The 12303-nt window shown below is 39.5% G+C and overlaps 1 protein-coding gene across 2 annotated transcripts in view; it reads left to right on the forward strand.

The window, feature by feature from the left end:
• The first annotated feature begins 3134 nt into the window (after window positions 1–3134).
• WIZ (WIZ zinc finger) overlaps window positions 3135–12303 on the forward strand; it is a 74325-nt gene continuing 65156 nt past the window's right edge. Inside the window, exon 1 of one of the 2 annotated variants that reach the window (XM_081315866.1) lies at window positions 3135–3347. The gene's annotated coding sequence lies outside the window, so the exon portion shown is untranslated. Of the gene's footprint in view, window positions 3348–4270; window positions 4319–12303 lie in introns of those variants that run through there. The other variant, XM_081315867.1, reaches the window with a different exon arrangement.

The following is a 12303-nucleotide window of genomic DNA, read 5'->3' on the forward strand; positions in this document are numbered from 1 at the left end:
TTGGTGTTTGTGCTGTTGTGTTGTTGCACTGCAATTCGAGGTACACCCTTGGAGAAGAGGGATTTATTTTCTTGCCTCTGCTTCTCTAGTGTATCTCCTTATTCTGGAAGCCAGTGCGTTGAGTCTTTGTTTAGCAATCTCTAGAATTTCAGGTGCAGTCAGGTCCTTGTGTTTTTTCAGTAGCTAAGTCTTATCCTTAATCTCCACTCGCCTCTGTAGTTGCACCAGTTGGCTAACTTTTCTTTGAGTTGCCTTGATCTTTATCTCAAACCTCATTCTCTGGGAAGGAGGTAGGTAGGTAGTGCTGTTCTTCTTGATTCTGTAGTCAAATATCCCCAGTATTATGGTGGCTATAATGTATACTAGTTTGTTATAGTGGTAATAGCAATTGTCATGAGGGCTCTATTGACATCTTGTAACATACTATCTGATGGTATTTTTCCACTGAACCCTAGTAATTGGTCTCAAGGGGTGAGGTAGCTAGCTAGTATCATATCACATAGCACTTCCGGGTTGAAAGGACTAGCCACTGACATCACTGTTGCCTGGGAGATGCCTAGTTGGGGGCTCCTTTCATGTCCCTGGCAAGAGTTGGAATGAAGGATGGGAGCTCACCCAGCCCCTCAGCAGCATCAGGTGTCAAATGTGGGCTTGCTGCTTGACAACTCAGCATCCTAACCACATGAACCACAATGCTTCTTGAGTAGCTAATTTATCCACGATCTTATGCTTCATGTGCTCTTTAATGGAGAGGGTGGTAGTGATGTTCCAGCTTCAAGTGTTGGCTGCATATCTAATTCTTCTGGGTCTTCTGAATATGACATCTAATTGTCATTGGTTTATCTCAAGTTGTGAGAGCAACTTCCTCTTCGCTATGTTGAAGCATTGGGTAACTAGCTTTTGCTCAGTGGATACAGATCTTCCGTCCATCCATACTTTCTTCATACATTTCATATATTCCCTCACATTAGCAGTTCTGTTCCAGTAGCATTCCACCCATTCCAGGTTCTCTTCCAGTAGCTCACTTATCAGATTGTCCTGGCTCCCAAACGTATGACACGCACCTTGTTAATCTAGGTGATATCCAAGCTGGCATGATACTGCTAGACCTAGTGTCAACAGTAACATCGGATGCTCTTGCTTTGACAACAGATGGAAATGCAGCCATTTTTCTCTATTGCTTCTAGAGTTAATTGATGCTGGGAGGGGAAATGTGGATGAGAGTCCAGCTAGTCATAACAATAATAACTCAGCTGTGGGAATCCAAGGTCATTGGGCCCAGAGTTGATAAAAGAGTTTTGGCGGGCTGGATAGCTGGGGAGAAAGCCCGTGCTTCAAGCTAATAAAGGAATGTGATTTATGACTGTTTATTGGGGGAGGGAATTGTGCTTTGATACTTTGTATCCAGGGGATGGGAATTTAGTTTTTGGTTTTGACTATGTAGTGCCGATACTTCGTTTCTCGAATAAAAGATTCTTAAAAGTAAATAATGCCTCGAAGTTCTTTTGACGAGTTTCATCTGTCGAAACCATGACACCTAGTTTGTGTCATATTTGAGGTAGGCAAGTAAAGCATTATGGGGTCTTTGTCCAAGAGTCCTTACTGCTAATGTAGGTACCAGCCAGGATTTGAACCCTAGTCTCCAATGTCAAAGGTGGCACTCTAACCACCATGATATCCAACTGCATATATAAAGGTATGTTAATGACATCCTGTATACAGGCATGCATAAATAATCTTGACAAAGTTGTGCAGGAACCCTTAAGGGAAAATACAAGCAACTTTGTCTTGATTCTTTTTGGTATAAAAGAGGGCAGAAGAAAACTCTGACAGACCTTTAAGTTTCTATGTTTATATCCTTCAACAATAAAGTAATAAAGGATCTTTCTATAATATGTGTTTATTGAGCAGGCTTATTTTGAAGGACATGTTGAAACATGTTTTGTTAAGTTCATCATGCTTACTAAAATTCAATAAAAGTTTAACCACCCAGAGCTTCCTTTTTCTTACAAAGAGTTCAAAACAATTGTCTCCTCTTTGTCCCTTTTGATCTTAAAAATATTAAACTTAGGAATGGTGAGTATAGACTAATATAGATGTCTACTCCAATTGCATGAAATGAGCTAGAGGAATACATAACTGGAATCATGTAAGGCCTGAATGAGAGAAAAAAAACCACTATCTTATACAGTAGTCCTTGGCTTCTAACCATTTGTTTAGAAACCATTCGAATTTACCACAGTAAATTGAAAAAAGTGATTTATGACACACTTAGAACTATTGTAATGTCCCTGCAGTCACATGATAAAAATTCAGTCTCTTGGCAACAGTCATGGTTGGAGTGTCCCAGGGTCATATGATCATTTCCGATCTTCCCAAATGGCTTCAGACAAGCAAAGTCAATGGAAGATGCCAGATCTGCTTAATAACTACATGCTTCACTTAATGACCATGATGCTTAACATCTACGGCAAAAAAGTCATAAAATTGGTGTGACTCACATATCAACAACCTCACTTAGCAATGAAAGTTTCATTCCCAACTGTGGCCATAATGCAGTCTCTTTGTGGCACTTGCAATTTATTTGAACTTGGGTTTTGAAAGCCAAAGTTGCAAACCTAAATGAACATGTTATGAAATAGTCTCCAGTTTACTCATTGAGGTTTTACATTGAAATATACAGAGATCTACATATAGATTTGCACTGAATTGGGCTGCACGCAGTGGTGGGATTCAAATATGTGAACAGCCGGTTCTCTGGGTGGATGCTGCTTCCAGAAGTCCATTCTGGACCTGGGTAACAAAAAATTAGCTACCAGTTCTGCCAAAGTGGTGCGAACCAGCTGAATCCCACCACTGGCTGCACAGTCCCAATTTCTACATCTGATTTCATGTAGTAAAATCTTTTGAGAAAAACAAATCGGAAAGAAGGGAGATGATCTAACTTTCGGGAGGGGGTGGGGGGGTGGGAACCCCACACACCTTCCAATCTCTTCGGAAAGTTTCTAATCCCGTTATCTATGAGAAGAAAAGGTCTTTCTTCATCATTAACACTGTTTGGCTGGCTGGCTATGCAGAACGGGTTGCGAAGTCCTGCCCGAGTGATTTTTGAACATATGTACTTGTGCGGGGAAAAGAAAAGCATGGGGATGCGTCAATCATCTGAATCCGCGTGTATTCTTCTCGCAGACGGCTTCCTCGAGGCGATCCCTCCTCTCAGGTTGGCTAGCCTTCTGAAAAAGCGCACAAAGTCTGCAGCCGACAGTTCTTCCTGCCCCGATTGTGGCATCTTCAGCGGCGCTTTTGGTTCCAGAGACGCGCGGCAGAACACCGCCGAGTCAGACGGAGTAAGTAGCCACGACATTAACTTCCCCGCTTCTTGGCTTCTTTCGCTCAGCCCGGATTTGCGCCACGAGTAAATGCTGGAGTCAGGCTGGAGATTTCGCCCACGGAAAGCGATTGCGTCGCCCAGGTTTGGAGGCGGAGGAGTCCGGACACCTGTCCGTTTCCCTCCGTTCTTCCCGATTACCATCTGCCTTTGCATATAAAGTCGCTCCGCCCCGGCTCGCTTTTCCGGGGACAGGGCGCCTTGCAAAGAAGCCGCGCGGCCACCGCGAGGAGCATAAGCTGGCTTCCACGGTCCCCCGGCGACGCCGGTTCCCCGGCTGAGAGCCGACCCCGGGCCTCCCGTAGAATGGAGCCCGAGGCCCTTACCTTGCCCCCGGCCGGTGACGTCACCCGCGAGCCAGAGGGGAGCGTCTCGCCTTGCTTCTCCCAACATGGCGCTGCGGCCGTTTTGTGTTGCTATAGACGCTCTGTGCCTGCGACTCTAAGGAAGAGGGGTGGAGAGGCGGTCGGATCAGCCCAGGCAGCTGGGCTGGCCGGGTAGGAAGGAGAGGAAAAAGGGGGGGAGTTCGTGGGACGGAGCGGGAGGGGGATTTAAAGGAGCCATGTCCCCGGCGCGACAGCCTCGGCTGCTGCTGCTGCTGCTGCTGTTGCTGCTGGAGAGGCCGGAGCCGGGCGGGGGACCGAAGAGGAAGGGACGGCAGCAGTTCTGCCAGAGCGAAGCGAACCAGCCGACCCAGCCCTGAGCTCCCGGGGGGGGGAGCGGGGTGACAGAGGCGGCGGCCCCCGCCACAGGATGGTGAGTGTGGCCCGGGAGGCAGAGCGGAACCGGGAAGAAGGACCTGGCCGGAGGGGATGGAGCCAGGAGGGAGCCAGGAGGCGGTGCTTCGAGGGCGGGCGGGGGGGGAAACAAGTGACAGGGAGGCGAGTGTGCCCGTAAAAGCAGTCCCGCTGTCAGGGAGGTGAGTGGCAGGTAGGCCACGGGCGGGGTGGCGGGTCCGGCTCCTTTTAAGCAGGGGCGCGCGGAGAGGGTGGACGGCTCCTGCAGCTACGTTCACACGGGGCAAATGACAGGTCCCGTGGAGGCTGGTCGGGGACAGCAGAGAAGCTGGACGAGTCAAGGAGGAGGCTGGGAGGTCACTTCAGACAGGACAGGTGCAGGGAAAGGGTGAGAGTGGCCCTGCAGGGACTCAGCGGTTCATGAGTGTTGGACACCTGAATTGTAGCCATTGGCGGTAAGATTTGAATGATGGTGATGAAAGGTGTGAGCGGGTGTCTGTTTGTCTGTCTGTCTGTCGAGGTTCTTCACTGTGGGAGTAAATTCACATTCCTCTTGGATGGGAGAGCATAACACCATCCAGGTGGGTGAAATAAATTGTCCAGGATAGGGGATTATTTCTATGGTGATTTACTCCTTGGCAAAGTTCTCGCAAAATTTGTTAGTTGTTGCATCTGAAAGGGATAAGCCTCAACTGGCTCAAAACAATTGGACTGCTTCTCTGTTCTGGATAATGGACATGGCTCGTGGCTGATAATAGGCACGGCCTGTGTAAAATGTATTTTTCTTAAGATTGCAGTCTTGTGTCCAATTAGGTGGCAGGACTCGGTTGAACTCAATGGGAACTGCTTCTTAGTAAAAATGTGTAGAATTATTCTTTTAAGGTTCCTATAACTGAGACTGGCTGCTCATTTGGCATGTTTTTTTTTGATCAAGCAGTTTACTAGGGTCTTACCTGTATAGCTAACCTGTGAAACGATTACAACAGGCACACAGGCACACAGCACCTAGGCACACAGTCTTAAACCTACGTATTTGGAAGAAAATACATTTGAAAACAGGGATATACTGAATCCTCAGGCATATATTCTTTATTATGGATTCTTTGATTCTATAATCTGTGAGAAATATTTCCTGTTAAAAATTCTTACATAAAATTCACATTATCCAAATCCTGCAGCATATGTCATAGTTTGAGACCTGAGTTTTCTGAGTGAGGCTAGTGCTATCCAGTAGGAAGCATCTAATAGGATGCTGAAAGGGACACAGAGCAAGTCATATCAAAAATGTGATGAAATGAATCTCAACTCATCAGTGAGGATAAATGCAATGTTTAAATTGTTGACAACTGAAATTATAAACTAATCATTATTTTGAGGAAGAAAAAGAGAATATTATTAAATATTCTAGGCACCAATGATATTAGGAATAGATTTATAAAAAGGCCATGTTTATCTTTGATAATCCCTTTTCTATTTTCTTCACTTAGAGGTTCTTCCAAATATTGATCTGTAATTGTCTTGCCAGTTCACAAAATTTTAATGGAATTTAAATAAAAACTGCCTTCCAGTGAAAATCCTAACCATTTACCTCTTCCTTCTTATTTTGAATACATGCAAACACACATACACAAGAACACATATATTGTAATAAAGAGATAAATGGAATAAGGATATTGGTAATAGCAAGATCTATCCAAAAGGATGCATCTTTAGCTACATATAACAAGCAGTTTTATAGTTTTGCTTCAAAGAACTATTTTACTGAGTTTCGCTGCTGTCTCCTGGATATTAGGAAAAGTTACAAAATGCAGAATTCAAAGGAGACACTTACCATGTTAGAGTACATTAGGTATATTGAGAGTCTGTTCTTAGATATTTCAGTGATACAGTAACTTCAAATGTTGTTGTTGTTGGTTGCGAAGTCGTGTCCGAACCATCGCGACCCCATGGACAACGTTCCTCCAGGCCTTTCTGCCTCTACCATCTTCTGGAGTCCATTTAGGCTACTGCTTCAACTTCAAATATATTGTAGCAAAAATAATAAAGAAGCGTGTAATTCTTTAAAAACTTAATAGCATGTTCTATCAGGTAGAGTCAACATTACATCAGCTGTACATGTATATTTTTGCTCATTTAAACATTTTATACATCAATTGTGTCTATAGAATGATTATCCAGTAGATTCAACAGACACAGACCTTCCCTAATCCTGTAGTCTTAATGCCCATCATAGCATTTTATGGATCATCATATAAATAAAGATTTGTTATAATATTCTCAAATGAACTATGGTGCTGGAGAAGACTCCTGTGAGTCCCTTGGACTGCAAGGCGATCAAGCCGGTCAGTCCTAGAGGAGATCAACCCTGACTGCTCTTTAGAAGGCCAGATCCTGAAGCTAAAATACTTTGGCCACCTAATGAGAAGGAAAGACTCACTGGAGAAGAGCCTAATGCTGGGAAAGATAGAGGGCAAGAGAAGAAGGGGATGACAGAGAATGAGGTGGCTGGATGGAGTCACTGAAGCAGTAGGCATGAGCTTAAATGGACTCCAGAAGATGGTAGAGGACAGGAAGGCCTGGAGGAACGTTGTCCATAGGGTCGCGATGGGTTGGACACGACTTTGCAGCTAACAACAAAATAATATTCTCAATAGTATTATGTGAAGATGGGCTTTGGAGATTCTTGCCCTTCTATTAACTATAGCTTTAAATTGAATGTGAGTTTCAAATTGTATCAATAAAACACAGTTTAACAAACTACCAGATTTTATTGCTGTATCTGCAACAAGCAAAGAAAATTACAAAGACTAAAAAATTCTTATATTCATGGAAGAAGCTTTGGCTTTGGATTAGACCCTTGAGGGAAGGGTTTCTCCCATGCCTCAATATCCTTGGATTTTAAAAGCATTTTGGAAGGGGTCCTCTGTGAGATAGTTCAGTGATCACAAATGACCGCCTGGTAACTGAAGAGTAGGTTTTCTCTGTTATATAACAGTTAAGGAATTATTTCCCAAATATGCTTTCTTGTAATTGTTATTTCTGCTGCAGTGGTTTTACTCTGTCATAATTGTTGGGTTGAGTATACTGTATTGTGCTTTTACATGTTGTAAACTATTTTTTATACTGAGGATAAAAATCAGGATTTAGTCAGAACACAGGCATTTTCCCATTCACACATATCAATTGCGACTTACCTTAAATAAATTTCAGATTATATGGCTGTTGAAAAAACTGATACCCTTGTTGCCTCCTAGTAGTATTTGGTTATGTTTGTCATTTTACTGAATTCTTCATCATAAGATACTATTGAATTAAGTCTATTAACTAATAATTGAAAATTGATTAAGTATATGTTTGTATATATCTCCCAGGAATTAACCAAAAGAGAAAGTGTGTTTACAACACATTAACAAGAGCTATTTGATATAGCAATTAAGGCATTAAACTAAAATCGGTGACATCCTGAGTTCTAGTCTTGTCTTAGTCATGAAGGTGACTTGAGCTTCCTCTCTTAGCTCTAGGAAGAAGGCAAGGGTAAACCACTTCCAAATTCCTTGCCAATAAAACTGTAGAGGCTAGTGCAGGCAGTCATCAAGACTCTGAATAACTCAAAAGCACAAACAACAATGACAAAAGAATAATGTTTTATTACACATAAGACACTTGTTTTCAGCTTATTTTTTTCACGTAGGTGTTGATTAAATGTGTATTTGTTATTTCCAAATCTTTAGTTGCAGCTAAAACAATGAATTCATTTTTTTTAAATTAAGGAGCTATTAATACATTTTGAATTCTTCCATTACATTCACCTTTATAATCATACTTCTTATGATTAAAATCGTTGTCTAATTTTCAAACACAATGCTTCTTCATCTGTTGATTGATAATAGGTATATTACTGCACATACATTCAAAAATAATAAATATGTGGGAATGTTTCTATACCCATACAGGCAATACATATCCTAAATGGTATTGATGAAAGTAGCAAGAAAAGCATGGTCATTCTAAATTTCTCTTTCTGGATATCATTGCCAATCAGGAGAGCAGAGATAGAGGCTTCTGAAAAGTTATGACCTGTATTTGCTAATAATCAGTTTCCTTCTTCACTCATAGCAGGGAAAATATTTGCTAAAAACATTTATTGGCAATTCTTTTCCTTCTCTTTGTTATCTTTGTCATTTCTTTCTTTGCCTTCTATATAGTTGAAATTCAGATTGCAAAGATTCTAAAGAACTGAGACCTAGCGTGACTGTGCTATTACTTTTTAAAATAAAAATAGCATTTTATGCATGTCAAAATCTTGCACAAATTTTTCTCTTTCATTTACAAAATTCTGATATATCAACAAATACATACTGTAAAGTAACATATGACAATCTCTTAAGAGGAAGTTATATCTGTATAACTTTGTTATAAGTTCTGGAAGCAGAAGTACAATTTTTTTCCTCATCACTGCAATTTTACGTATACTTCTCTAAGAGTAAATATAATGACAACTTCAAAATAAACATGCATAAGTTTTGATTTATTTAAACAGCAGTGATCACATTACTATTCCAGTATTTTGTGTGGATTATTTTGAAAAATGTCCAAGTAAGGATATTCAAACTATGATATTTTTAATTGTTTTCACACTATATTAATACACAGTGTGATTTGTTTGGGTTTTGCTTAGTGTGTTGTGTGAATCCAGCGATTGTAGTTTATTGAAGAAAGCATGACAATGTTTAAACCCAGCCTTAGTATATGGACTGCTGTTGGTTTAGTAAATCATGGTAATAATGCCGTTTGGTTTTTGTTGTGTTTTTATTTCATGAAAAGCAAGTGGTGGTGCTTCTGGTTTACATTTTTACATTTGCCATTTGCAAGGGTATGGTGGAATAACAAATTGCAGTGTTTTGCTGTTTTTTAACAGTTGTACCTGAGATAAATTAATTACTCAGAACTCACCAGAATGACTTATATCATGAGTAAGTGTGCCTTTCTTGTCAAAGATGCATGGCAAGGGAATCCTGCATGTATCAACTTCCCACATTCAGTATGCTGTATGCATTAAAGATCAGAAATCAGTGGCCTGTCTTATTTAGTTCTTTGACACAAAGGCTCCAGTTGAAGAATGTTGAAGGTAGGTTAGGGCAATATGTTAAAAACTAAATTATAATTCACCATTGTTCTGCTGATTACTGCCTTTCTTGATAGCATCTTTGCAAACTCAAACATTTATAAGGTCAATTTATGTACTCGCCACAGCAAGGCAGATTGTGAGGAGGCATGTTGTAGAGACTGTTGACCTTTGGGTGGAGGTCAATGTGTCATTCAAGAACAATTTATATAAAAGGAAGATATAACAAATATGACATCCTGAGGAAACTGTGAAGTGGTTGTCTTCTGTTTTTACCACATGCCATGTATGCATATTTAGACAGCCACAGCCTCATTTAATTTCACTTATGAATATCTATCTCCTCCTAGTGGTAACTGTATTTGTTGTTCTTCCACTGGCATTGGTTCTGGGATGAAATAACCATATTTTCTTGATTCCAAATGAATTGTCTGAATCTTACTGTTTAAGGGAACAATCTGATTCCAGTAGAACCAGATGCTATTGTTTGAAGATGTGACAATAGGTATTACCAATTTCTCAGTTAGTATATTGTTTAAAATGTTATTCATGAAGAACTATGAAGTACAGCAGTTTTATCCAAATCCCATGTACTCACTAAGGTACTTCCTTTCATGTTGTGCAGTGTTTGTAATGTTTTTAATACAACTATGTTTATATGAATAACTATTGTTTTTGCACTTTTTTGCTTCTTGTGAGATGGGCAGTTTTATAAATTTGATAAATAGCAATTTGGTCATCCAAATGTGATAAATGTCCTATAATAGAGAAAACACATAGTTTACCCAAACTGTGGCTTGGTCACAGCTTATATGACCATCCACAGTAATTTGCCTTTTATCTGCTTCAAGCTAACCATAACTTAATGTTTATGGGTTCGTAAAGTGGTCTATGTCTAATATATTTGATTTTAATTAATTTGCCTTTTTTCCGTTTTACCCTGCAAGATGAGGTTAATACTTCATATATAATTCAAAGCAAAAAATAGATATTATAAAATGAGAGGAAAAAAAATTATAGATCCTATGTACAATTATTTTAAAAGTATAATCTCAGTGGCTAGAATTCTGGGTTTAGTTCTCTTACTGTGGATGTCCCATTAATGAACTTCTTGGGTTAATTATTTATTTTATTTTATTTTAATTCCATTTATATCCCGCCCTTCTCCGAAGACTCAGGGCGGCTTACAAGCTTAGCAGTAGCCTTCATTCTATGTATACGCCTGCTTATTAGGGCTTTCACACCCCCCCCAAGCGGCATTATTACAAAGTCAGCTTAATTGCCCCCAACAATCTGGGTTCTCATTTTACCTACCTCGGAAGGATGGAAGGCTGAGTCAACCTTGAGCCTGGTGGGATGCGAACCTGCACTAATTGCAGGCAGCTGGTGTTACTTAAGGAGGCATTAGCCCACTGCTCCACCAAGGCTCTTTAATAAAAGAGCAGAAACATTTTTCTGTTTGGTCTATAACATCTTGAGTACAACAACACATAGGGAATAACTGACCTGGAAAGGATACTTAAGAAAAATATGTTGAATGATAGATTACAAATAGAATATGATTCAGCAAAATTATATAGTTGAAAAAAGGTAAGTGTGTTTTAATTTATATCCAGTTGGAGGCCAGTTCTGCTTTCCAACCAGTTAAATTAGGATCAGACGTATTGCAACTAAGTATGCTTGAATGTCAAAGGGATAGCCTAAACTTTAATTCATCCTATTCTTTCAGTGAGAAGGTAAGGAGAGCCAACAAAGGGGAGATAAATAGAGCCTGGGAGAGGAAATTGGATGGTTGACTCAATGAGGAAGAATCAGCCTTACAGAGTGGAAGAGAAAAAGATGTATGCCTATATTTGTGTGATTAAGGAATAGAATGCATGATTATTTGTGTGATAGATGAAGAGAATATACATGTGTAATATCTTGGAGACAGAAAAACAGTGACTAGGTTTACACACTTACCAAATGATAATGTGGCTGGGAGGGGACTGGCTTAGAACTGAGTAAGTCCTTGTTGTCTGTAAACTATTGTTCATGGCTTAGTTATGTGAACATAGCCAATTGTCATTTATATAGGAACTCATAAAAGATAAAGAAACGTGGATGTGAATCAGGTCTGTCTCACTTTCTCCTTTTATTTATTTATTGTTGAACATCATTGTGAAAGAATGATTATATTTGCACTATAGGGTTTGCTGATTTTTGCATTTGAAAGGAAGTAATTTCAAAATTAAATCTATTTGGGAAAATTATTTTTAGAAAAAAATTCAGAGGTGATTTAACAAAATTAGCTAGCCTTTTTGAGAACTGATACAAGAAACATGGAATTAAAACAGTGTGCTTGCATTCTAATTTCACCTGCTTTCCTTTCTAAAAATGAATATTTTGTTCCAAAACTAAATATTAGCCACAATTCATGCCAGACATTTTATGAAAGCACCCAGCCATATCATCTTCAAAACTGCAATGGGCTCACAGGCCAAAAAGGTTGGAGGCACATCTAAGACATCATGGAATTCCAAATTAAATATAGATATGGATTTTTTTATTAAAAATGTTACTTAAATATAATCTCAACCAGTTTTATCTTACTTTGAAATAAGAGTTTATACAGAAAGAAATTATGTCACATGGGCAGTTAGTTTATTTGGGCAGAGATAATAGAAATCATAGCAAAATTACATGAACCTCTTATAGTCAGGATGATTGGTCAAGGTGTCTCCTGCCAAATAGAGTTTGGCAGATGGTTACTGGAATGCTGGCCTGCTGAGTAGAGAATGCCATTCCTAGAAAATCTTGACTGATAGTTATTTTATGGTCCCTTTGGAGTTAGATAGTAAACCTGATTATCTGAGACTGTTTAAAAAGTTTTTTTAAGATTGGGTTAAGTAATGTTTAATATTTATTGTTGTGGCACTGTTTTTTTCTGATTTATTTTGTAGTAAGTTCTGTATATAAAAGAAGAGTAAAGAGTTAATTCCCTTGATATATTAATTGGTTTGGAATTAATAGACAAATAGAGCAAAATGTTAAAATATGTATAATATATGATT

This window comes from Vipera berus, assembly GCF_964194415.1.
Source record: "Vipera berus genome assembly, chromosome: 2".
Taxonomy (NCBI): Eukaryota; Metazoa; Chordata; class Lepidosauria; order Squamata; family Viperidae; genus Vipera; species Vipera berus.